This window comes from Xenopus laevis, chromosome 1L, assembly GCF_017654675.1.
Source record: "Xenopus laevis strain J_2021 chromosome 1L, Xenopus_laevis_v10.1, whole genome shotgun sequence".
NCBI lineage: Eukaryota > Metazoa > Chordata > Amphibia > Anura > Pipidae > Xenopus > Xenopus laevis.
Window position 1 is genome coordinate 42,404,513 of NC_054371.1, and position 27,610 is coordinate 42,432,122.

Below are 27,610 nucleotides of genomic sequence, written 5' to 3' on the forward strand. Positions count from 1 at the left end.
GCCGATACATGGACTTGTTCAATTAAGCTCCCAGCATACCATGGTGCCCCCTTGAATATTTGCATGCTAGCTCTTGTACTAGGTAACAACTAAGCCAGCAAATGTAGAACTTAATCTTTCTGCCTTCTTTGGCTTTCAAGGCACATTATAACTTCTCATTTAATATGAACAGAAATGACACAGTGTTGGTTCATGAGTGTTTTTTTTTTTTTGTATATTCTTTGTTTATTGCATTTTGGGGGGAGGGTACAGAAATGAAAGGGAAAAGGGGGGGGGAGGCAAGCAGAGTCATTTATAACAAGTAGCATTTCACATGACAATATAATCAAATACTGACAATATAATATAATCAAGAATATTATATAATAGAGAAACTAGGGAACCACATGCTACCCTACATACTTTTATATCAGGCATACCCAGTGTGGTAGTAGTCTAAAAAATGAATAAAATAAAATCGGATTTACTAAGGAACTATTTTCTTGTTGATTTTCTTTGTAGGACACACAATGCTTCAGGCTGTTAAGCAGCAACAGCAGCTATTCAGTGACCTTTTATTTTTACCACCCGTGCATCAACTTTTCGGGGGGGGGTTCACCCTCCCTTCAGATCCTGATGAAGGGAGGGTGAACCCCCCCAGGGTGAACCCCCCCCCCCCGAAACGTTGATGCACGCGTGGTAAAAATAAAAGGGGCAAGTTCCCCGGCTTGCAAAACAACATGGTGTATGTGTGACTCTATTCCTATGTTCCTTATGTATGATTGACGTGTGCCGACTGACGAGGGAGTTCTGCACCACCGGGCAGGAATATCAAAGGAAAGGAGAGGAGGTGATGTATCTACAATTGTTGTACCTGGAGGAAACCCACATATGCATAGGGAGAACACAAACTCGTGCTAAAATTTAACCTAGGACCCTAGCACTGCAAAGCAACATTGCTAACCATTGCACAACCAAGTCAATTTGTGGCATAGCATAGGAAATTTCTTCTTCAAATGTCTCTCTCCCCAGTGTATTTATATAAACATGTACAACATGGAACAACATATTGTACACTGAAATCATTTAGCAACCATGGATTTTCATGACAAGTACAAATCATTTGTTGTGCATTTATATTGTAAAGTGCTCCATTGTGACTTCTAATATTGACGTAGTAAGCGAGGTAGCAGGAAAGCAGTTAACAAGTTATATGGTGAACGAGTCAGTGATTCTACGCATAGGGGAGCAATATTGTGCTTCTATTAGGGATGCACCGAATCCACTATTTTGGATTCGGCCGAATCCCCGAATCCTTCGCAAAAGATTCAGCCGAATACCGAATCCGAATTCTACTTTGCATATGGAAATTAGAGGTGGGAAGGGGAACACATTTTTTACTTGTTTTGTAACAAAAAGTCACGCGATTTCACTCCTGCCCCCAATTTGCATATACAAATTAGGATTCGGATTTGGTTCGGCTGGACAGAAGAATTCGTCCGAATCCTGCTGGAAAAAGGCAGAATCCTGACCAAATCCCGAACCGAGTCCTGGATTCGGTGCATCCCTAGCTTCTAAGATTCCATAGGTGTCTGAAAACTGCTATATATTTATTACCCCCACTAGACAGGCCAGGGATAAATAGAGGAGGCAGTATCAATCCATTGAAATTGAATGATTGTAAAAGTATGTCATTACAAGGCCTGTTTTAATTGACAAACATAATTTACTTAGATTTTTCAGAATTACATGGATTACATTGTGCGACTGTATGAGAGAGAAATCAGAGCAGGGGAAGAAGTTTGTTAAGCCAGCCCATATGGTACATAATCTATGGATTTCCACAGGATTGGTCTTTTTGAGACTTGTTCAGTTCAAGTCCCCCTTGAGGCCCAATATTTGACCAGGGCCCGTCTTGTGCCATAACAAGGTTAAAAACATGAAAAACATTGCTCATTCGTCTGTAGGCCTAGTGAATATAATACAGTATATGTTCCCTCGCAGACTTCAGGAATATATAGTAATAATTAGGAGTGCTCTACCCTCTTGTATATCTGTGTAGGTTTCAGGTGCTAGACTAGAAGACCCTTGCCTGCTATCTGGGTCAACTGCTATATCCAGAGAAAGAAATCCAGTAGTACTCTGGAAATGATGCAAAATCTTCAGTGATTTTATTTAGCCCATTTAATACAAACAAAGGGCAACGTTTCGAGCCCCACTGGACCCTTTATCAAGCCTGGAATATCTAGGACAGAAAAAGGAATTCTACCCAATGTAGTAATAACTACAATTAACTATATTTTTGAGCTTGTTGAACATTTGCAGTTAAACTTGCTGACAAAATGACTTCTCATACCAGCACTATGTTTTCTATGTTGCCAGTGGTAGAGGGTTGAGTAAAATGTGGAATTTAGCCTGACCTGGTTTTATAACAGCAACTAAAGTTAGCAGAATATTTTTTTGCAACATAGTCAATACGTTTAGAGAATATAGAATGTATGACCCACTTTACGATAAATTGTGTCTGCTATTAGAAGAGGTAATTTATGGTTGCCCTATAATTGGTTTTCTGCCTGCTCAGAATCAAACGCATATCATATGTGCATGAATATTTAAACAAGGAAAAAGTTATCTGTATTTTGGGTTCTAAAAATGTACGCAATATGATGCAATATTACAATTGATTGGAAATCCCTCACATGTTAACATAGTCTCAATGTAGCAGAATGCTGGGGGTTTTTCCTGCCTTTGAGCTTGTTGAGTATCCCGCAGGGCTTGATTATTGAACCGCGCTGTCATTCCAGTAGTGATAGGGCCAAAGGTGTTGTGACCAGAGATGGACAGGATTGTTTGGGGGATGTCATTTGTTTTGGTTCTCCTGCTAAACTGTTACATGGTCACCATTTTTATGCTGCACTATATAGAGTACTAATTAAACCAAGGAATATTTTGAAATACAGTGTTATATTGTACAGCACCCTTAGAACACAGATTTCATCATGCTGCTCTAAACTCTGCCTCTTAGCAAGGCTCAATGAGGATACTGGGAGTAGGAATTCAAAAGATACCTTTGCTGTTTACAATTAAAACAGAAATAACACGGATGGCAGAATTCCAATACTATTGTTACTAATTAATTCAGACTAAAACCATTTTCAGACTGTGTGGGGTTACTACTTTTTCTTTGTTTAATAGAATCCCAATATATGAAATTAGATTAGTGTGAGCAACAAACCAGACATTGATTATAGTGTTGAGACTCTTGCAAGTAATAAAAGCTTATTGTTGATTTGTTGCTGGCACTTAGAGACAAATAGTGGGAATTTGGCCTACAGCTACAAGGATGCTCTCTAGGTTTCTGGTCAGGGGAAATCATTAGAACAGGATTCCATTTCCTCAATGTTTTTAACTATTAAATACTTCCCATTTGCCCAATCTGAAGAGGTATTCCATTTTGGTACCATAAAAGGAGAAGGAAAGCTATGGAAGCAGTTTATTGCCAATAGATTAGCCACAATAGTGCAAGCTATAACACTAGATTTATTCTGCAGAATACTTTACCATATCTGAGTAAACAGCTCTAGAAACACTGTTTGTTTAGGATAACATGCTTTAATTAGCTTGGTGTGACATCACTTCCTATCTGAGTCTCTCCCTCCTCACTCATAGCTCTGGGCTCAGATTACAGCAGGAAAGAGAGGAGGGTGAAAAAGGAGGGATAGAGGAGCAAACTGAGCATGCTCATGCAGTAGCCCTGGAAGTTTATGCTAAAAACAGGAAGTTTGATACAGAAGCCCATGTGTACACAATAGAAGGATAGAAATTATGTGTTTCTTTTGACAGAGGGATCAGAACAGCATTACTTTGAGGGTTTACTGGTGTATTTATATAGACCTTTCTGATAAAGATTACTTATTGTTAGCCTTTCCTTCTCCTTTAATAATGAAGCTTGACATGTTTTCCATTAAGATACAGTTAATCTTTGGGTTCCATATAGAATACTTTCATACTAAAGCATTGCATGTGTGCAATTTATCTAGAATAAGTAAATTTCCATTGATAAATTTCATTTATAACGTCATTTCTTTCCATTACTATATGTGTGTATTGTATTGGTTCTTCCATGTAACAAATTATAACTGTAATGCTTTTTAATTGCCTTCAGCATGACTTTCTAACAAGTGCCTAACTTTTCTCTTGTGCATGGTCTCTAAAATGCCTGTTTTTCCTAATGCATCTTTTGTCTTTGATGCTTGCAATCTAATCCAACCCCAGCTACGCTACCTCGAAAGGAAACTGCTGTCAAACAAGAAACGGAGAGTGAGTATTCTTAGTGCGTTCGTTGCATGGGACACTTGGTCCTGCTGAGGGAGTATGGTATGTCGTGTTGACATAACTATAATATAGTAAAACAATAAAAAACATAATTTTTTTAATTTAAAAGAAGCACTTTTAGTTTAAGAGTTTCACACAAACTTAAGATGGCCACATGTGTGTCTGAAATAACAGGCAGTTTGGACAATTACAGACCAGAATGGTGCCAGTCGCCAGACTTTTCAGGGTCGAAACAAACATATCAGCCTGATTATGGCCTAGCGAGTGGGTAGCAAAATCAGGCATAGATTTGCTTGTTTTGTGAGCTCAATTAATAAAGTCCAAAGAGAAAAAGTACTCCCGCGTAATCAATTTAACTCAAACAGTAACGAAATTGGTCTATTCTTATACCTTATTCAACACCCAAATAGGTTCAGATTTAAATAAATTGATTTGATTTAAATTGATTAAACGGGGTACTTTTTCTCTTTGGACTTTGTTAATTGTACTGTACTGACCATGGTCAGACCTCTGCTTTAATCTTAAGGATACAACTATTTAACTACTATCAAGGATATCTTTGGTGCGGTTTTTTAAATACAATTGTTTTGTGAGCTCCCAAACATTTGGAACTTTCTTGTGTATACCCAGCTTAAGTGTGCAGCCACAATGGTTTGTAGGTTTTACTTGTACAAAGTCCTTTTAGCACTGTACAAATGTTTGGGGAGAGCACACATAAGGGCTGATTTACAGGTGCTAAATCAAGAAAATGCAACCAATCAACTCCAACTTTGGTCCAACTGATCAGAATCAATTGCTGATTGGTTGCTCTTGGCACCTGCAAAATAGCACATACAGCATGTTAGTAAATGAGGCCTATAGACCTTTTCATTTGTTGGGATTTTAGGTCTCCATGGAAGTGCTGGGAAATTAACAGGATCCACATCAAGTCTCAATAAGTTATCTGTACAGAGCTCCAGCAGCTGCAGGTCTCAGTCTTCATCACTGCTAGACATGGGCAATATGTCTGCTTCTGACCTGGATGTAGCAGACAGGACCACATTTGATAAGGTATGCCCCACACTATGCCAACCTGTGTTTTATATTGTGAAATGCATCATCTCAGCAGCCTAGCTGCATCTATGGGTTTGTAATGTCAAATTACACTTTACATGCCCAAAAAATCAATAGGGTTTTGCACAGATTCCTCAGAAGAAACCATGGTAGTCTGTCTCTGGATTTATTATGTCAAATTATACATTCCATGTCCTAAAATGATTTTTCTTTTCACACAGACATCTATGAGTCTTCAGATTGTAAAGGAAACCATGATAGTCTGCCTCTAAATCACAGGGACCTTTCTTCTTCCTGCTCCAGGTTCCAGTCATACAACCCCTCTCTCATCTTGTTTCATGTTAAAGGAACAGTGACACCAAAAAAAGAAAGCATTTTAAAGTAATTAACATATAATATACTCTTAACATGCACTGGTAAAAGCTTTGTGTTTGCTTTAGAAACACTACTATAGTTTATTAAATAAGCTGCTGTGTAGCCATGGGGGCAGCCATTCAAGCTGGAAAAAAAGGAGAAAAAAGGTGCCTTGAATGACTGCCCCCATGACTACATAGCAACTTGTTTATATAAACTACAGTAGTCTTTTTGAAGCAAACACAGAACTTTTACCAGTACAGAGCAACAGTGCATTATGTTTTAATTACTTTGATACACTTTCAGTTTTTGGTGTTCCTGTTCCTTTAAGGTGATGCACTTTGGGACTTGCACCACCCACCATGGAAAGTGAGAGAGATTTTATGTTCCAAAATTCATCCCTTTAACATGTAACAAGGTGAGGGTGGGGAAGAGGTCCTTCTTGGGCAGGCTATTAATGCAGAATCTACACAATCACAGTCAAATTAAGTAAATATACATTCAAGGGTCACATGATTAAAGCACTGTACAATGCACAAGAGGTGTGCGGATCCTTGAGCGATGTATCAGCTCGTCTCTCATGTTTTTTTCACGAAAGTTGGATTTTTTTTTCCACTTAACAATCATTAATGAATGGTGAATTTAAAAATGTTAAGGCTCCTTGGGTATGATCTGTATTTCTATAGGAACAGATTACAACATGTAAATGCAGGCATCTTGTATAACCTCTTACTATGGACTATTTTAGATGTATGAAGTATTGGCCATTGTGATTCAGGAGTGTTTATAGTACAGGTATGGGGCCTGTTAGCCACGATGCTCAAGGGGTTTCCAGATAAGGGATCTTTCTGTAATTTGGATCTTCATACCTTAAGTCTACTAGAAAATCATGTAAACATGAAATAAACCAGATAGGTTGGTTTTGCTTCCAATAAGTATTAATTAGTTGGGATTAGTTTGAATCAAGTACAAGGTTCTATTTTATTATTACAGAGAAAAAGGAAATCATTTAAAAAAATTGATTATTTGGATAAAATGGAGTCTCTAAGAAATGTCTAGATCCCATACCTGTACACAGGGCTGGATTTACATAGCGGGCGCCACTAGGCCTACTGTTGTTCATTGCCCCTGTCCCCTCCCTTTTTTTCCACTCAAACTTTCATGATTGGGACAGAGCCAGGCCCTAGGTAACCTAGCCAGTCGTATCGCTGGATGGGGTGTGTATGCGCAAACTACTGTTCTTGTGTGCATGCGTGAACTAACGTTCTCGCATATGCACAAACTGATGCTCTTGTGCGCATGCAGAGAAGAACAGATACATGGCCAAAGTGAATATACAGTCGGAGAGAGGGGACCGGACGTGGGGTAGGCAACAGAGAGGGTACGTGCCTGGCGCCCCCTAGTTTTTTTGCTTTAGGCACATTTCTACTCTGCCTACCCCTAGTTCTGGCCCTCGATCGGGACCTGATAAATGGGGATTGGCGCACAGGAGATTAAATAAAATCGTATATCCTGCTCATCCCCAGTGTTTCTGAACCAATATGGGTGTGGTCGGGCAACCCCCTAAAATCCTGCCGCCCTAGACTCGGGCCTTGATGGCCTCTCCACAAATCCGGGCCTGCCTGTACAATAATATGCAGCAGAATGAATAGGCACCAAGTGCAACAGTACTCTTTCTTTTTCAGATTTTTGAACAGGTCTTAAGTGAACTGCAGCCGCTGTGCCTGGCAGAACAAGACTTCATCAGTAAATTCTTCAACCTATCCCAGCACCAGAGCATTTCTAGAACACCAATGGTATGGCACACGCACCAGAGCATGTCTAGAACACCAATGATATGGCACACCATGCATGTATTTCTTCAACTATTTAGTTTAACCTTTGTACACCCAAAGTTTTACAAGCCATAGTTTGTTTCATTGTAAAAATGATACTAATATTTTCCAGGCTTTTATAGCGATGTGTCTTGATTATTGTAAATATTTTCCAACCCTGATCTATTTTAAACTAAACTCGTAGCGGTCTTTCCCCTAGGGTTCCTGCATGTGGGGGGCAATGGTTTATATGGATTATTGTATGCCAGGAGGGTTTTCAAAGTGACCTCATTTCCATTCTGTAAAAAAGTGCGGTCGGTACAAATTTGAATCATTGTAAATAAAGGAGGTAATTTCATAAAAGTCTCAAAGTTTGCACCAAGTATTGTAAGCCATACCAACCAATCAGTATGTTGCATCTACTTGTTGCTATTGGTTTCTTAACCTTGTGCAAATGGTGCGACTTTTAGTAACATTTATATGTGGTGCGAGCATTCCTCATCTTTTATTTTTTTTTTCCAAACTCTAAGTTTAAAGTTGAGTGTTCATGTCTCTGGTGTTTCAGTCTAGCAGCTCAGTAATTCAGGTGCAGATTCTAAACTGTTACAATTCTGCAACATTTAGTTGATACATTTCTCAGTAGTATCTCTAGAGTATAAGTAATTATTGTATCAATTCTAACAGCTGCCTTTAATGGGACTCAGGGATTCTGCTCAGCAGGGACAAAGATAAGAATTGTATCAACTAACTGTATCAATTTAGAACAGTTTACAGGGTCGGCGACCCCCTCCGAGGGCTGCTTCATAATGTGAAAAATTACACAATACACTTCAATATTAGAAAAACGGTGACACATACAAAATAGAAAGTCATTGGAAAAAGTTGTTATTTCTGGTGATCTATCTGAAAACAACTAGTTGTTTGAAGGTGAACCACCCCTTTAAGTTGACCATACGCTGGCTGATAAAAGCTCCTGATGTTGTCGCTCCAGACCAAGTCAGCATCTTATTAGCCTGTGCATGGGGTATTCAGCAGGGCCTGACCAACTGATATCTGACGGCCGGTTTGAAAATTTTGTCAAGCACGGAATGCATAGCTCCTTGCACTAACCCTACATGTTATTGTCTCCCATAACAAACTGTATTTGCTTCCCTAGAAACATTTAAATTTTTATATGCCTATTCAGACTTTGCTCCATTGGTGCCACCCATATGTTCCAGTCTTAAAGGAACAGTAACACCAAAAAATGAAAGTGTTTTAAAGTAAAAAAAATATTATGTGCTGTTGCTCTGCAATGGTAAAACTGATCTGTTTGCTTCAGAAACACAACTATAGTTCATATGAACAAGCTGCTGTTTAGCAATGGTGGAAATTAAAAAAAGGCTATATGGCACAGGTTAGATAGTGGATAACAGATAACACCATTATGTTCTACAGAGCTTACCTGCTATCTGCTGTGTAACCTGAGCCCTTTCTCCTTTGAATGGCTGCCCCCATTGCTACACAGCAGCTTATTTATATAAACAATAGTAGTGTTTCCGAAGCAAACACACCCGTTTTACCAGTGCAGGGCAACACTGCATAATATTTGTATTACTTTAAACGCTTTCATTTTTTGATGTTACTGTTCCTTTAAGTCTCCAACACCAGCATAAAGCCGAAGTTAAATAGTCCTAGTGCTGTAAAGCCACATCTAAGAGCAGAAGGGGACATTGTGCACACTACAATAAAATGATAAGCACATATTTGGTGTACTGTGTGCTGGCCAGCAATGATTAGCAGGATTTCCTTATCCTTTAAAGAGTTATTGGCAGACAAAAGCAGGATGGTTTGACTTTTAACATATCGGGAACATTAGATAAGAAGCTTGATGTTCGCCTTTACAGATAAGTAAACCACAAAATTCGGAAGGAATGTTGTAAAAAAGCAGAGAGGGAAGATTAGTAAAACTTATGAAGACATAAATAATTCATTTCAATGATCTGTTGTGGTTTTGCAATAGTCCGCCTTGCTTATATGCCATAAAACATAGCGTTAATGGATCAGCAATTGGCACTCCTGTGCCACTCTACTATTGACCCCTAATTCTGACCTTGCCTCTTATTATTATGATTCTGGGGTTGATGCAATTATGTATTGCAGCCTGTAAGGGAAATCAGAGCCTGCTCCATGGAGCTGAATATCAGTTACAAAAAAATCCCCTATCTCTGGACATTATGAAACAAATGCATTGCATCGTGCTGCAGGATAAGTTATTTTGTATTTTAAATAATATTACAATGGCACAGCAGTAACTAATATATCAGGTCATGAACAGAAAAGTGCTTATTTCACCTTTACATAATTGTTAAATGTAGTGCAATCTCTTAAACTTCAAGTTTACTCCTACAATGAATAGAAAGACTATGCTTGTTGTACTCACTCCATTGTCTTTTCAAGGGTGAAACAGAAGAGTTGGATGGAGGAGCTTCCTCTCGAACCCAAAACACAGCAGCGCAGTCTGAGTATGTTTTGACCCTTCCCACATAATTGTTGTAAAGGGCCCGAAGGCGCAGCAGTAATAGTAGTGGACCAAAGAGGAGACAAAACCAGGTTCGAGGTACAAAAAGGGTTTATCCAGAAGAGTAGTCAGGGTACAGGCAAAAGATCAATTCAGGCGGCAGACAATGGAGATACGAAAAACAGGCAAAGGTCGATACACGGATAATCAGAATTAGTAGTCACACCCAGGAACACAAGTCAAAGGAACCTATAATTGGGCAAAGAAGAAAGGGGCAATGGGGTTTAAATAGTCCAAGTCTTGGCGCCAAAATATTGATGCGTCAGACGCTGATGCACTGGCGTCAGACGCTGACGCCAGCATCCCCACGCTGACGTCCTGACGCCGGTGCCCGATTCTGACGCCGGTGTCCGTTCCGTCGCCGACGACCATACCAGATGGAGAAGGCGCTGATGTCACAGGACAGCGCCCGGCAGGAGCCATGCGGTGGAGCAGAAGGTTGCCATCTTGGACGCCATCTTGGGTGAGTGTTGAAGTTTCCATTACAGTACCCCCTTCCCTAGGGGGGGCCTCAGGACCACCGGGACCAGGACGAGAAGGAAACTGTTTGTGGAACCTGCGGACAAGGATGGGAGCATGAACGTCGGAGTTCTTTACCCAGGAGCATTCCTCAGGACCGAAACCCTTCCATTCAATGAGATATTGGAGAGTACCCCTGGAAATGCGGGAATCCAAGATTCGATTGACTTCGAACTCCAAAGAATCATTGACGACAACAGGAGCTGTGGAAGAAGAAGAGGGAGAGGAGACTGCAGGTTTAAGAAGAGACACATGAAACACATTAGGGATCCTCATTTCGGGTGGAAGAAGAAGACGGACAGCCACAGGATTGATGACCTCGATGATGGGAAAGGGACCGATGAACTTGGGACCAAGTTTAGGAGAGGGAATCTTGAGACGAATATTACGAGTAGACAACAAAACCTTGTCACCAAGAGAGTATGTTGGAGAAGCAATCCTCTTTTTGTCTGCAAATTTCTTCTGGGAAGAAGCACTCTTTTCTAAATTAGCGGTAGTAGCCTGCCAGATGGCCATCATATGAGCTGCTTGATCATTGGCGGCAGGCACGTTGGTGAGTAGGAGGTCCTGAGGAAATGCCAAAGGGTTTAAACCAAAAACACAGAAAAAAGGAGACTTCTGGGAAGAAGAATGCAGGGAATTGTTGTGGGCAAATTCCGCCCATGGAAGAAGGTCTGACCAGTCATCCTGACACAGGGACACATGACAACGTAGGAACTGTTCCAATGCTTGGTTGACACGTTCGGCGGCCCCATTGGACTGAGGATGGTAAGCAGAAGAAAATTGAAGAGAAATGTTCAAAGCTTTACACAGAGACCTCCAAAATTTAGACACAAACTGAGGACCACGATCAGACACAATTTCAGCAGGAAAACCATGGAGACGAAAAATATGTTTAATGAAGAGTTCAGAAAGTTCCGGGGCAGATGGCAGTTTGCGGAGAGGAGTGAAATGAGCCATCTTACTAAATCTGTCAATCACCACCCAGATGACAGTGTGGCCGGAAGAATTTGGAAGATCGACAATAAAGTCCATGGAAATATGAGTCCAAGGTCTAGAAGGAATGGGTAAAGGCAACAAAAAACCCTTAGGGGGGGAATGTCCAGACTTAGAAACGGCACAGGTGGAACATGATGAAACAAAGTCTTTAACGTCTTTCCTTAAAGATGGCCACCAGACCAAACGAGACAAAAGTTCGGTAGTCTTTTTAATCCCAGGATGACCAGCCTGTTTAGAATTGTGAGAGTGAGACAAGATGGCAGGACGAAACTCTGGAGGAACAAAAGCTAAACCCAGGGGAGTCTCTTCAGGAGCAGAAGCTTGAGCGGAGAGTAACTGAGAAGCGCAGGAAGGAAACAAAGCTGCGATGATCTTGGAAGAAGGAACGACAGGTTCAGGATCTTCGGAGCAAGAGTCTTCAGGAATAAAGCTTCTGGATAATGCGTCGGCCTTCCTGTTCCTGGACCCAGGGCGAAAAGTAATAACAAAATTAAAACGAGAAAAGAAAAGTGCCCACCTGGCTTGCCGGGGATTGAGGCGTTTGAGAGACTGGATAAATTTGAGATTTTTGTGGTCAGTAAAGATCGTTACCGGAACCGAAGAGCCCTCTAATAAGTGTCTCCACTCTTCCAAGGCCAGTTTAACAGCAAGTAGCTCCCGGTTGCCAACGTCATAGTTCTGTTCGGGGGAAGAAAATTTTTTGGAAAAGAAGGCACATGGATGAAGTTTAACATCAGAAGAAGATCTCTGGGATAACACTGCACCAGCACCGATGTCCGAGGCATCCACTTCGATGAAAAAGGGTTGAAGAGGTTCGGGGTGTCTAAGGACTGGAGCGGAGGAGAATGCTTCCTTGAGAAATTTGAAGGCTTCCAAAGCTTGAGGGGGCCAGTGCTGAGGTTTGTTTCCACCACGGATCAAGGCAAGAATTGGAGAAAGTCTGGAAGAGAAGTTTTTAATGAACTGTCTATAGTAATTGGCAAAGCCAACAAACCTTTGAACAGCTTTAACACTGGTAGGAAGAGGCCAGTCCAGGATTGCAGAGACCTTGGCCGGATCCATCTTGAAGCCTAGGGAAGAAATAATGTACCCAAGAAAAGGAATAGAAGAGACTTCGAAGGTGCACTTTTCCAACTTGGCGTAAAGGTTGTTTTTCCTCAGTCTGGATAGTACTTCACGTACTTGGTTGCGATGTTCCTGGAGGTTTTTAGAAAAAATAAGAATATCATCCAAATAGACGACCACACACTGCCCCAATAAATCTCGAAAAATGTCATTAACGAATTCCTGGAAGACCGCAGGGGCATTGCAGAGACCAAAAGGCATGACTAGGTACTCATAATGACCATCACGAGTATTAAAAGCGGTCTTCCATTCGCCCCCCTCACGAATCCGAATGAGGTTATAGGCCCCACGAAGATCCAACTTAGTGAAGAGACTGGCACCCCTAAGCTGATCGAATAGTTCAGAAATGAGAGGAAGAGGGTACCTGTTTTTAATGGTGATCTTGTTAAGTCCTCTGTAATCAATGCAGGGCCGCAAACTACCATCTTTCTTTTCGACAAAGAAGAACCCCGCTCCTGCAGGGGAGACGGAAGGACGAATAAATCCTTTCTGCAGATTCTCCTGGATATAGGATTTCATTGCGGAAGTCTCCGAGGGAGAAAGTGGATAGGTGCGGCCGCGAGGAGGCATGGAGCCGGATAAAAGTTCAATTGGACAGTCGTATGGACGATGAGGTGGAAGGTTTTCGGCAGAATTTTTATTAAAGACATCGGCAAATGCTTGGTACACGGAGGGGAGAGAAGAATTTGAAGACACAGAAGAAATTTTGACGACAGGAACAGCAGGTAAACAGTTCCGTACACAAAATGGACTCCACCTGGAAACTTGTGTAGAGGACCAATCGATAACAGGATTGTGGAGACACAACCAAGGTAGACCTAAAACAACCGGAGTGGAGGGGCAATCAATAAGAAGAAAAGACAGTCTTTCCAGATGCAAAGAGCCCACCTTGAAAGAAAGTTCTTGAGTGGACTGTGAGATGGTCGCAGAAGATAAGGGCCGATCATCGATTGCCAGGACTCGAAGCGGAATCGCCAAGGATTGGAGAGGAATGGAGTGGCTTGCAGCGAACACACGGTCCATAAAATTTCCTGCGGCACCGGAATCAAGAAAGGCCTGAGAAGAGATCTCTTTGGAACCAAACTGGATCTGCACTGGGAGGAGGAAACGTTGAGCAGAAGAATGGGGAGAGCGACAAATCCCACCCAGGTAAGTCTCCCCAAACTTACCTAGGCTTTGGCGTTTCCCGGCTTCACTGGGCATTCCAGAGCAAAGTGAGCTTTGCCCCCGCAATAGAGACATAACCCCGCCGCCCTTCTCCGATTCTTCTCCTGTTCGGAAAGACGGGCCCGTCCGATCTGCATCGGTTCCTCTGCTGGTAATGAAGAGGAAGAAGCAGACGTCGCGGGGGTTGGAGAGGACGAGGTGTAAGCAGGGTCGTGGAGTAACGGTCTCTGGAAGCGGGGAGCCAGGATAGGCTGAAATCGGGAACTTCTCTTTGAGCGTTCACGGTCTAATTCGACCTGGAATTCTCGCTGGCGAGTATCCACTTTCACGGCCAAAGCGACCAGGTCCTCCCATCTGGGGGGAATTTCACGGGATACCAGATCGTTCTTAATCCGCATGGCTAGACCATTGTAAAAGGCAGCATGGTAACCGTCGTTGTTCCAAGAAGTCTCCGCCACCAGGGTGCGGAATTCAATGGCATACTCGGAGACAGAGCGAACACCTTGCTGCAGTTGAAAAAGCCTAGCGGAGGATGCAGTGGCACGACCTGGAGCATCAAACACGGTGCGAAGCTCTTGGACAAACGCCCTGGCGTTGTCAATCAGCGGATCCTCCTTTTCCCAAAAGGGTGATGCCCACTCCAAAGCTTTTCCCTGCAGACGAGTGATTATATAACCTACCTTTGCACGTTCAGAAACGAACTGACCAGGAAGCAGGGCAAACTGAATCTCGCATTGGTTGATAAAGCCTCTGCATGCTTCAGGATCACCACTGAAGAGAGGTGGAGCAGGAATACGAGGTTCGGAAACCTGGAGCGGAATAGGTATGGCCGGAGCAGGCACAACTGGCGGAGCCACGGGAGACAGAGCAGTCAACTTCTCCAGGATCGCCTCGAGGGCCTGGCCAAAATGGGATTGTTGAGCTTCATAAGTCTTCATCCGAGAAGCCAACCCACGAATAGCCCCTCCGACATCAAGAGGTGCTTGGGCCTCCTCCGAAGGGTCCATGGCCCAATTATACTGTAAAGGGCCCGAAGGCGCAGCAGTAATAGTAGTGGACCAAAGAGGAGACAAAACCAGGTTCGAGGTACAAAAAGGGTTTATCCAGAAGAGTAGTCAGGGTACAGGCAAAAGATCAATTCAGGCGGCAGACAATGGAGATACGAAAAACAGGCAAAGGTCGATACACGGATAATCAGAATTAGTAGTCACACCCAGGAACACAAGTCAAAGGAACCTATAATTGGGCAAAGAAGAAAGGGGCAATGGGGTTTAAATAGTCCAAGTCTTGGCGCCAAAATATTGACGCACTGGCGTCAGACGCTGACGCACTGGCGTCAGACGCTGACGCACTGGCGTCAGACGCTGACGCCAGCGTCCCCACGCTGACGTCCTGACGCCGGCGCCCGATTCTGACGCCGGCGTCCGTTCCGTCGCCGACGACCAATCCCAGATGAAGAAGGCGCTGATGTCACAGGACAGCGCCCGGCAGGAGCCATGCGGTGGAGCAGAAGGTTGCTATCTTGGACGCCATCTTGGGTGAGTGTTGAAGTTTCCATTACAATTGTCACTATGAGTGGAATGCACCATTCTAATCTTTTGGCAAGATACAGTGGATATAAACTGAATTTGGCTTCTAGCTCTGCATCTCATATGCCAACTATTTTGGTAATAACTGGGGTTCTATTTAGTACAACAAATAAGAAATGTTCACTAATTAGCATCAGTACTAATTTTACACTTTTTCTCTAATCATTGGTGTGGGATTATGGCAAATGGACTTTGATTCTTACTTGTCTTCCTTTATGAAATTACCTACATGCCCTTAATGCTGTCCTGATGGAACCGTCTCAAGGACAAGGAATCCTACACAGATTAAAGGAAAACTATACCTCCCAAACAATGTAGGTCTCTATAAAAAGATATCGCATAAAACCGCTCATAAGTAAAACCCTGCTATAAAATAAATAAACCATTTTCATAATAATATACTTTTTTAGTAGTATGTACCATTGGGTAATCATAAATAGAAAATTGGCATTTTAAAAAAAAAGTGCTGCCCCCTGGGATTATACGATTCACTGTGCACACAAACATACCAACAAACCATACATGTTAGGTCACATGAACCAATTAACAGACAGAGTTCTGTCTTTTGCTTCAACACTTCTTCCTGTTACAGTAAGAGTTGTAGTATTTCTGGTCAGGTGATATCTGAGGCAGCATACCGACCATCACGAAATGGTGGTTCAAGACAAGAGATGTAAAAGGGCAAGATTTACTTAAAGGGATACTGTCATGGGAAAAAACATTTTTTTCAAAATGAATCAGTTAATAGTGCTGCCCCAACAGAATTCTGGACTGAAATCCATTTCTCAAAAGAGCAAACAGATTTTTTTATATTCAATTTTGAAATCTGACATGGGGCTAGACATATTGTCAATTTCCCAGCTGCCCCAAGTCATGTGACTTGTGCTCTGATAAACTTCAATCACTCTTTACTGCTGTACTGCAAGTTAGAGTGATATCACCCCCTCCCTTTCCCCCCAGCAGCCAAACAAAAGAACAATGGGAAGGTAACCAGATAGCAGCTCCCTAACACAAGATAACAGCTGCCTGGTAGATCTAAGAACAGCACTCAATAGTAAAATCCCATGTCCCACTGAGACACATTCAGTTACATTGAGAAGGAAAAACAGCAGCCTGCCAGAAAGCATTTCTCTCCTAAAGTGCAGGCACAAGTCACATGACCAGGGGCAGCTGGGAAATTGACAAAATGTCTAGCCCCATGTCAGGTTTCAAAATTGAATATAAAAAAAATCTGTTTTCTCTTTTGAGAAATGGATTTCAGTGCAGAATTCTGCTGGAGCAGCGCTATTAATGGATTCATTTTGAAAAAACTTTTTTTTCCCATGACAGTATCCCTTTAAATATATAGACCAGTTTGGTAAGATTCTTTAATATGACGCTTAATTTGATCTGTTGCTTAAATATTAATTTTGGGGGGTATAGTTCTCCTTTAATCATAGCAGCGCAGCTGCTTAAAGTATCGGAGATAGATTTGAAAGCAATAATTACTGTAGTCTGTACTTTTACTGACTAAATTCATTTTATTTATTTTTTTGTAGAAAAGAAATGATTTGACAGATGATGAATTACATTTTCCGCTGCATTGAGCATGAACTGAACAGCCTTATTGCCTTAGGTGACAAGATCGACAGCTTTAATTCAATGTACATGCTGATTAAAATGAGCCACCATGTATGGACGGCAGGGAATGTAGACTCCGCCTCTTTTCTCAGCACTGCATTGGGCAATGTCCTTGTCACCGTGAAGCGGAACTTTGATAAGTGCACAGTAAGTTACCTGCAATTCAATGTCTTGGTGGACGTTTGCAGGCAGCAACTTCAATTTGTTAAACAGAAAACATGAAGTTCATGCTATTTTCAGGTGCTTTGTTATAATGTGCTATTGACTTGTGATTCCAAGTAAATATATGTGGCAATTTAAAGGGCCAGTCACACTAGAATTGGAAAATATTTGATTATTTGTCTGTTCTGTATCTGCAAACAAGATATTTCCAGAGTGCTATTTTTATGAAAGAGGTATAAATCATTTCAATGCCAAAAGCAGCCGATCTGTGTCTGTGTTACTTGCTTTACCCATTAATTTAAATGGAACCCAGAAACATAGAAACTAAATTGGTGGCACTTTTTTTTTTTTTTTGCCAGTGACATAGATTCTATACATCTACCAACAATATTCAATCCATACAGCTGACAAGGACATTGTAGAGTACCAGTTGTGTCGATTTTACATTACTGCAGGGAAGGGTGTAAAGAGCATTCATACCCGCAGTCTGGACCCACAGTTTGACATTAATTCATATTGCAGGAAAGAAGTTTCAAACTTCCACATATCAAATGGCTATACACAGGAGAAGAGTGAAACTGTAGAACTCTCTCCAGTAAGAGGTTCTGTTCGCTATCCTGTAGAGCATCTTTAAAGCGACACTGACACGTTCCTATAAAAATCACAGCACGTGTCTGTATCAATGAGGTGCTGCACACACTGAATATTTTCCTCTAAAAGCCCCCCAAAGCCGCCCACGAACAATCGTGAAGTCAATGTAGGTCTCTATAAAAAGATATTGCATGGTAATGGTTCTTCTGTGGTTGTTTAAGTCACGCTGGGCTGGTGGTGGCACAATCCTTCCATAAGCTAATTACAAATGAAAACAGGACTTCAGCCTATGGAAGGATCACTCCAACCACAGCCCAGCTTGACAACCACAGAAGATCCGTTAGCAGTGTCAGTTTCACAAAGGTTTGTGTGGCTTTTAGAGGAAAATATTCTGCGTGCAGCACCTCTTTGATACAGACACGTTCCTATGATTTTTATAGGAACATGTCAGTATTGCTTTAAAAAAGTTTAAAAGGAACAGCTCAGACTCACCGCTCCGTGGAGGGTTAAAGTTCGACAGCTTAAATCCTCCAGTCGGGTGCAGGAATCTTATAGCATCTCACGCTGTGCAAAGTACAAAGGAGGCAGCGACGAAGTTCCGCACAACAGACACCGAACTGTAGATTACGGTTATGGGCAGCTGTGCTGGAAACACGCCAAGCCAGCAGCGTGTTTTAATATGGATTAAATAAAGATTCGCAATTTTTAAACTACAGTTCGTTGTCTGGTGTGCGGAACTTCGTCGTTTTCTCCTTAGTATTGCTTTAAGCACAAGGGATATACAGATTGTGGGTTAAAATTTAATAAATACCATACAACGGTCTAAACAAAGAGATCAGTGTATATTGGCAAAAAATGTTCCAAGATCCCCTCAACTTGCCTGTCTCTTTATTAATTACATTGTTTGTTCTGTTAAATTGTTATGCTCTGTGTTTAGTGGAGACTTGCAGGGCACGTGAGGCATTTCATCTGTTATAGATAATGTGCTTTTAGCACTGTGTGCTATAGGTATAGAATGTGGGTTGTGAGATGTTCCAATGGACTTTCTTTAATGGATTTTAATACATCCATTATCATTTGTGTGTGTGCCTGTCCTGCAGATTAATCAGATCAAGCAAATGGAGGAAGTAAAGGTCTCGAAGAAAAGCAAAGTTGGCATCCTTCCATTCGTTTTAGGGTTTGAGGAGTTTGCTGAGCTTGCAGAATCAATCTTTCGAGTAGCAGAGAGACGGGGAGACCTGGATAAAGCTTACACAAAACTTATCAAGGGTGTTTTTATAAATAGTAAGTGGATCCTAAACTCAGCAATATGCTCGTTTGTCCTGGAAGTCAACACATGGACTGCTTGACCAATCACATAAGCCCTTCAGATTTTGTTGCACTTCTTTTCCTATCATAGATGTCTGTGATAGTGGTGACTAGTATACTAGAGTACAAGGCTGTGACTGTCTGTTATGTTTTTCCTCCAAGTTAGCTAGTCTAACTTAAATGAAATATGTATGGCTTGAGATGGATTGATACAAGCAGTTTTTCTGTTGGTCTATTTATTTATTTTAAATATTAGCTTTCTGATTTCTTCTGCCTGGTTGTTAAAGTAATTAGTAATTAAAACAATAAATAAAATAATAAAGTAATTAAACCCCAGCAACCAGGCTGAAACCTACACAATTTAAACATGTAATTGATTTAGAAAAAAAAAATTAGATCATTGCAGATACCACTGTCTATATCATACTCAATGCTAATTTGAAGGTGAACTAACCCTTTAAAGAGCATTTATTTATCATCTGATGTTGAGCCTGGCGCTAAGCATCAATTTTCTTATATCGAATTCATTATCTTGTCAATAGATGTTAGTATATGTGTTTAGTGGTCAATGTTAGTTATTGATTAACACTGTTATTACCCTCTAGCCAAGATAAAATGACAGCAAATGTTCAGTTCATTATTGGTAAGTACTCTTCTTTACCGGAATGCAGGTAGAGGAAAGCTGTCACAGATTTTTTAAAAATGGGCATAATAACATCACTTGTTACATTAGACATCCAGTAAATATATTTTGAAGCTAGATTGAGTTTATACCTGGTTAAACTGCGCTTACCACACATGGCTTTTAGCAGAGTTCCATGCCAAATAAGGAGCGGAATTATGTAATAAACTGCACTATGTAACCACACACAGTATCAATATAAACAATTATAGCGATACCTTGTAGTCATACATATCTTAGACTAGCATGTACATAGAATGAAGGAATGTGTTTCCATTAGTTATGGTATAAAACTATATTTTCAAAATCTCTGACACCAAAGAGAAAAAGTAACAATATTATTTTACACTTGAGTGAGCTTTATTGTACCATAAGAAATATGTTTCTACAGATATAAGACAAGTGTTAAATCTGCAGCCCTCCGTGTTTTTTATTTTACTTAAAAGTTGGAGGATATCAGGACAAGGGGCATATTAATCAAAATGTGAAGTGTCACACACAGTTGAAGAGACATTCACAGTCCTATTCTCTTGTGTAGGGACTTAGGCCTTCCCTTTGAAATATTTTGTGGTGAATTGTTTATTTAACCTTTCAAAAATATAACCCCAAGATTTCCAACCTGCTGTTCTCCAATTACTACTCAACTAAAGTACTCAGGATCCTCAGTATACATATGCAGTTTGAATTGTAGCTACTAAAGGCTATACAACATCTTTGGTGCAACATATCACCTCACAATCCCATTACACATTTAAAAGCACAATCTCACAGCCTTGTGATACCTGTAAATAATCTTTATCATTTTTAATGTGAGAGAAAGGTCTAAATAATCTACTATTGGTTATAATTAATGGGGTAGTTTACCTTAAAACTAACTTTCAGTATGCCATAGACCAGTGCTGTTCAACTTTTTACGTGTAGTGGGGCAATTATTTTATAATGCATTTTCAAAGGCGTAATTGTATTATAATAATGTCATACAACAACACCTATGGATGGCAGGATGGAAAATAATGAGAGGGCCTGAATAGGCAGGAATTGGCAGGTCAATGATTCCCAGCATCAGAAAAATATATAATTTAAAAGCAAGAGAAGCCTAGAGAAGAAAAGTTGCTAAGAATATATCAATCTATGACGTACTACAAGTTCATTTAGTTAATTTTCAGTTGTGATGCATCATCCATTGTAATACGAGTAATCATTCTGAACCAAAACCTTGCTTAGTCATAATCCTATGAATAACAGATAATGACAATCGGTGTTGGTAATATTTGCTACATGCATTTGTGCTTATTTTTCAGTTGAGAAAGTAGCTAACGAAAGCCAGAAGACGCCTAGGGACGTGGTCATGATGGAAAACTTCCACCGTATTTTTGCCACCCTTTCTCGATTAAAGATATCCTGTCTGGAAGCAGAGAAGAGAGACGCTAAACGGAAATATAGTGACCACTTGCAGTCATATGTCATAGTTTCTCTTGGACATGCGCTGGAAAAACTAACTGTAAGCTCTTATTCGTGAGGCAACTGCGGACGACTTCGGAAAACGAAGCGATCCGAGTGCCATCCCGCCGGCAATTTACATTCTAGCCGGTGGGAAGCAGTTCGGGGGGGATTAGCCGCCCCAAAGAGAAGAGGAGATTTGTTGCCAGGCGACTAATCTCCCCAAATCTGCCCTGACCCTAATAAGTACAGTATATTGAGTTTTTACTAGACTGGGATCTAAAAATAATGTCTCTGTCTTAAATATATTGATAATGCGTAGAGTGCAGAGGACTTCTTGTATTTGTCTGTATGTATTTTGTGGTCACAGCCTCATTGCACCCCCTGCCTGTTTTTAAAAATTAGTGGTGAGCGCAACTTTCCCTTGTTTGTTATAGTTATTCATGAGCATTGACCAGCTCCATGTTGTAGCTCCCACCCTTCCCAGCTATAGTCAGATGATTCCACTGGTGTCTAATAAAAGGGCAGTCAAGTTTGGGAGTTTTACTTTAAAGCAGCGAGTAAGTTGCAGGTAAAACTTAGTCCCTTTGTAAAGTGTATAATGAAGCAATAGAATTCTTAATGAATCAGATGAAAATTGAGTGTAGGACTGGCCAGATATGGGTTGACTTTGACATAGTTGGCCAGCTTAAATATATTGCAATATATGGACAAACAATCCCTGTTTTGTTTAAAGGGTAAGGCATTTTTCAGTAGCAGTATGCACAAAATGTCTCTGTCTTAAATATATTGATAATGGGATGAGTGCAGAGGACCTCTTGTATTTGATAGAGGAGAGAAGGCAGTTGTCCTAGGCCCAACCCTGAGAGCAGCCCCTTTGGCTGCAAATTGCATTTGGCATTGTAGGGATTGAGTGCTGTAGTGACTATTTATAATATCCTAGGGTAAAGGCAATCACCACTTTTTGGATGATGCATTCTGAAGAAAAATAAGATATCTTATGCCACTGCAGCATTATAAGTGTTTGTGACAATAAGGACCTTGTCTCGGAAGTAAACACAGCATTTTTATACTGGAGAATTAGTCCAAAAACACAAAGAGACTCTATAACTAAATGTAGATTGGATACAATGACCTCCTGACTGTTAACAAATTGATGCATAGTATTGTATTGTGCTGAATTTTTTGCCTTTATTTTTGCTAACGTTGTTATTTGCATTTTAAGATTTTTAAGGTGTCAATGCTCGCGTTGCCCAGGGTATTGGGTATGGTGAGGTGAGCTACCAGTTAGCATTCAGTAAGCAAGGATTACAAAAAGTCATAAAGGATTATCCAGGCAAGGAAGTGAAGAAGGGGCTGGAGAACTTGTATCGAAAGGTTGACAAACATCTCTGCAAAGAGGAGAACTTGCTACAGGTAAAATCATGGTACCAACATACAAAGTATATGATTTTAGCTGTATTGAGGCTTTCTATAATAACAATTATGTTGTCAGGAAAAAGAGAAAAAAGAAAGTATTTGTTAGTTATGGGATCCTCCCTAGTGCCATAATCACCCTAATAGAGGGACAAGGGTCTATTTTTATACAGACTTTTCTTAGTGTGGGCTAATTTATTTTCTTTAAACTACAAAGAAATGCATCATTGTATCTCAGGATTTTATGTTCACCTATTGTGGTGGGCAGAATTGCTCCTTATCCTCAAGTTGCAGAAATTGAATAACATTACTTTTACTTGCTCTGAAGTACAGTCAAGTTAATGTCACTAAAATATTGATCTTCATTTAGCAATGATAATTCAAATAATTGTTTAGTATGTTACCTGAGCTGCAGTCCTGAGGTACACCTTCAAGCTAAGGACACTTCAGCTGCCACTGCAGAGTTCGAAATGCCCCTTTCCATCTGTCAATAGCAATGGCAATAGTAATCGGAAATGGAGTGGTGGCAGGTGGATTTCTGTTTAGAAACACTCCTTTAAAGGGCAAATAAATATAATAGAATAATGCTAGAAATGCTGTATTTTGTATTCTAAACATAAACATGAAAGTACTGCACCAGAAGCCTAATAAAACAAATGATTTATGCTTTCAAAGTTGGCTCCAGGGGGTCACCAACTTGTAACTATGTTATACATCTCTGCAAGACCAAGACTACACACATGCTCAGTGTGATCTGGGTTCCAGTTAGGTGGCTAAGCTTAGAGATCGTCATAAATTATCAAAATATGATAATTAAAAAAATTATCAAATAATATCTGCCAGAAGCCGATATAGCAAGACTGATTAATCAACAGAATATGCAGACTGCACTGGGTCTTGTTAGTACAAATCTCTACACGGTCGCCAGCTGCTCCACAGGGAAACAAACAAAGCTGCTTGAGTTCTGGGAAGCCCCTCCCCCCTGCCATTTGAAAGTATGATTGTTTCCCTGCAGAGCAGTTAGGGACTATCTGAAGTTTCCTATCTGCAGCAGTCAGAGCAAGTAAATGAACGGAGAATTTCACTCCATACAATCGGGTACACATTTCTTAATTAAAGTATATTGGAGATATATTTATTTTTCATTTAAGAAAGTAAAAATGGGATTTTATTTTTTTGCCTTTACATCCCCTTTAAGCATTGCTGAGCAGAAGTAGGTCTAGTACCTGTGTGTAATTATCATTAGCCAACAAAAGTTAAGTGTGGTTAGGAGAGATCAAAAGAGTGATGCTGGTGCCTGATGAATTGCATTATATAGACGTAACTTTTCATGAGATGCATAACCAAGCAATGCAACTCAATTCCTGGCAGGTGGTGTGGCACTCCATGCAGGATGAATTTATCCGCCAGTACAAGCACTTTGAAGGCCTGGAGATCCAACTGCAGCTATTCTGTAGTGAAGTTATGCAGACAATACTGCTCTTTTATCCTTGGTGTTTTTCCATTACAGAAAAGACACTGCATTATAGCTGCCTTGCTACCTCTTGTAAATTCAAGATGCAGCAAGAACTGCAGAGCCCATGTAAATAAGTTACATGTCTCCAGTTTTAGGGAACTGAAAAACTCTGAATTTCAGACAGAGTATCAGAATAATTTTGCAGGTTCATATCGACTAAGCTAAACCCTAGAAAAATAAAGTGGTTAGTTATAAGGCATTGAGAAAGCAGAGGAACAGATTTGGACAATCTAGGAACAGATTTGGACAATCTATGTACATAATTACTGACGTTTAGTTCCCTATGCTTGTTCTTATTCTATATGCTGTACATATGTCAAGGCTAAGAGCCACTGTAAATATTAATTCATTCTATATTAGGACAGTTGTGTCCTACCTTTTCCCATAAAGTGAAGCAATTCTCTAAAATAACCCATATTTGCATAATGTGCCATTAAAAAAAGTATTTGCAGCCCTGGTGCAGGCAGGGGGCTATAAAAGTCAATTGGATGGGGCTTATGACTTTGTGCCTAGATAAGGGGACTGCAATTTTTTTAACCAATAAATTGCTAGGGAATATTCTAAACAGGGTAAGCTGATTGCAGAAGTCAATTCGCTGCCTTCCTAATGGATTTTATGGCAGATATGCAGTTCATTCCGAAAGGATTGATTCGTGGTGCTCGCTGGAAGAACCCTGGGCCGGTACCGTTTTCTGCTGATAGGAGCACTGGCCCGCTGTTTCAGGTAAGTATATACAATCACTTGGGGATGCCTAACATTTGGCACCCCAAGTGGAAGAAGACTTTCCTTCTCCTTTAGAGATTCCATTGTAATCCTACAAAATAATCTAGAATGAAATCAGATAGGAAAGTATAAACAAAGTTCCTTATTTATTAGTTTGCAATATGGGTATAATTTTTTAATTGTAATCCCTTTTACAATCCATTATTCAACTCCGTGGTATGTCTGTAGGTACCCCTTTTGGAAATTAGCAGGAATTTAGAGGTGACGTGGGATATAACATAAAAATCTGATGTACTAACACAAATATTTACAGTGCCACCCGCTTGAAAGCAAGTATTGTTGTTTATAATACAGTAGGAGTTTCACACAAAGAATATTGTTTATGTAGTACTTTCCTCTCACAGGACTCAAAGTTCTTGACAAGGTATTTTCAGCAATGAAACACATGGATTGTATCAGGATAGCAGTACATTTTTTACCACTACAGGGTCAAAATAAGTTGCCAGAGTTTCTAGTACGAGAGCCAGAATCAAAGGCTGATGACTTAAAGGAGAACTAAAGCTTAACTAAAGAAGTAGCTAGAAATGTTGTACATTATGTTTGGTAGCATCAGCTTATATAACAGACAAACCTAATTTTCTGCTTGATAATTTGTTTCGACCCCTAAGCTTATGTTCTCAACAGCTGCTCAGAGCCCACTGAGCATGTGAGTGTCGCAGACACTTTCCAAGATGGTGACCCCCTGTGACAAGTTTGAAGTACTGGATGATTGCTGCTATTGACAAGCTGAAACTTTAGGCTGCTGCAATATGTTCAGTATGTAAAATATGGCATTAACCATATTCATTTTTAGGGTTTAGTTCTCCTCTAAGGAAAATGCACACATGGGGCTCATTTATAAACACTGGGCAAACTTGCACCTGGCAATAACCCATGGCAACCAATCAATGATTAGCTTTTTTCAGCCAGATGTTGGCAAACATCATGGCTGTTATGGGTTACTGCCCAGGTGCAAATTTGCCCAGTGTTTATAAATGATAGGGATGCACCGAATCTACTATTTCGGATTCGGCCGAACTCCTTGGATTCTTTACAACGGATTTGGACGAATACCGAACTGAATCCTAATTTGCATATGCAAATCTTTATGTGCAAATTAGGGGCTGGGAGGGAAATTGTGTGACTTTTTGTCAGAAAAGAAGGAAGTAAAAAATTATTTCCCCTTCCCACCCCTAATTTGCATATGCAAATTAGAGTTCGGTTCGGTATTCGGCCGAATCCAAAACAGTGGATTCAGTGCATCCCTAGTAGGAAATCAGACCGACTGTGCCCCAAAGACGCCAAAGTCCCTCTGCATGGCTGCCTGTTCAAATGCAGTAGGGGCAGAGCTGCTCCTGGTTAGTTTGCCATTGGCTGGTAAAAATCAGACCCCACTTTATTCACCCACCGCCTAAAGTCGAAATGAGCAAAAATACGACACAGCAACCATTTTTATTATGAATCCCTTCCCAGAATGCCGCCGTCCCGCCTGACGTTCCAGGAGTAGGCGGGGTTACTAAGTGGCCAGATCTGAGCAGGCGCGGGCTGTTGCGGCGGACGCCACTGACGTGTGCTGTGGAACAGGCTTGACCAGGAAGTGTTGCTATGTACAACTATCAGTGCGGCGCTGAGGCCTCGGCCCGGCTTCCTGCGCGCCATTTTCAAACCGCTTCTCCCCCCGCTGTTCTGTCATCAGACAAGTATTGTCCATTTACCCATAAGCTCTAACAGTCTGACCAAGGAAAGCGGCCTGAAAAGGGATGAGAGTTTAAGCGGCTGTTCCGGACTTAGCGGAGAGGAGCCTTTAATACTGGATGTGTAAGTCACTCTGTATTTCACGTAACAAATCGGATTTCTTAGAATCTCCCGACTTACAACTGATGCAGGCGTTCTAGAAGTCGCAGTATCAGCTGGAGTCCGGAGGGCCGCCATGACATTCTTTCTAGATGTAATCTATCGATGTGCGTTATTGTCATTGTGTTTAAATGTCCCATTTAGCTGCTTGGATATCGCTGTGAAGTCACAATTATGTTGGACCTTTTGGTGCTACTGCTTTGCATAATGTAACATCCCAGTCAGGGTTGCCAGGTCTAAGTTTCAAAACCAGCCCAGAACTAGCCAAGAGGCACTTCAAAATTAGCCCAAAAATACCACTATATGTGCAGTGAAAAAAAACAACGAATATATGTGAAAACATGCAAAAAAGAGAAAACACAGCCGGCTCTAATCCGTCCTACATTATCTACAGCACAGAACAATTTTCTGCACTTGAAAACAAAAGTCAAAGCGGAACTATAACTCACCCGATGGGAGACATGACCTGGGTGTAAAAACCCGTATGGCCGAACGATCCGATTACGATGTGCAATGGGCTCCGGCGGGATCAGTCGGGTCAAAATCAAACCTGTCCGATCTACCAAACGACCGATAGTATCTGTGCGTCTATGGCCAGCTTTAGGATTTTTCAATTCAAATTGAAAATTTGTACAATGAAGTCAGAGGAAAGCGCACTCACCAAATCCGGTAAATGACCCAGGTGCCGTGCCCCGAACCCGTAGCTTTAGGCGAAAATTCAATCAAAGAATGTACACGCGCTCCTGCAGCCAGCTGGTGATGTGA

General features: G+C 41.0%; 1 protein-coding gene and 1 pseudogene across 2 annotated transcripts in view; both read left to right on the forward strand.

Annotated features, from left to right (window-relative positions):
* LOC108719596 overlaps positions 1-24,303 on the forward strand; it is a 40,812-nt pseudogene extending 16,509 nt beyond the window's left edge.
* A 2,194-nt stretch (positions 24,304-26,497) lies between these two features.
* Positions 26,498-27,610, forward strand: part of cep135.L (centrosomal protein 135kDa L homeolog) — a 37,461-nt gene continuing 36,348 nt past the window's right edge. The window contains exon 1 of one of the 2 annotated variants that reach the window (XM_041588978.1): positions 26,498-26,809. The gene's annotated coding sequence lies outside the window, so the exon portion shown is untranslated. The remainder of the gene's footprint in view (positions 26,810-27,610) is intronic. The other variant, XM_018230054.2, reaches the window with a different exon arrangement.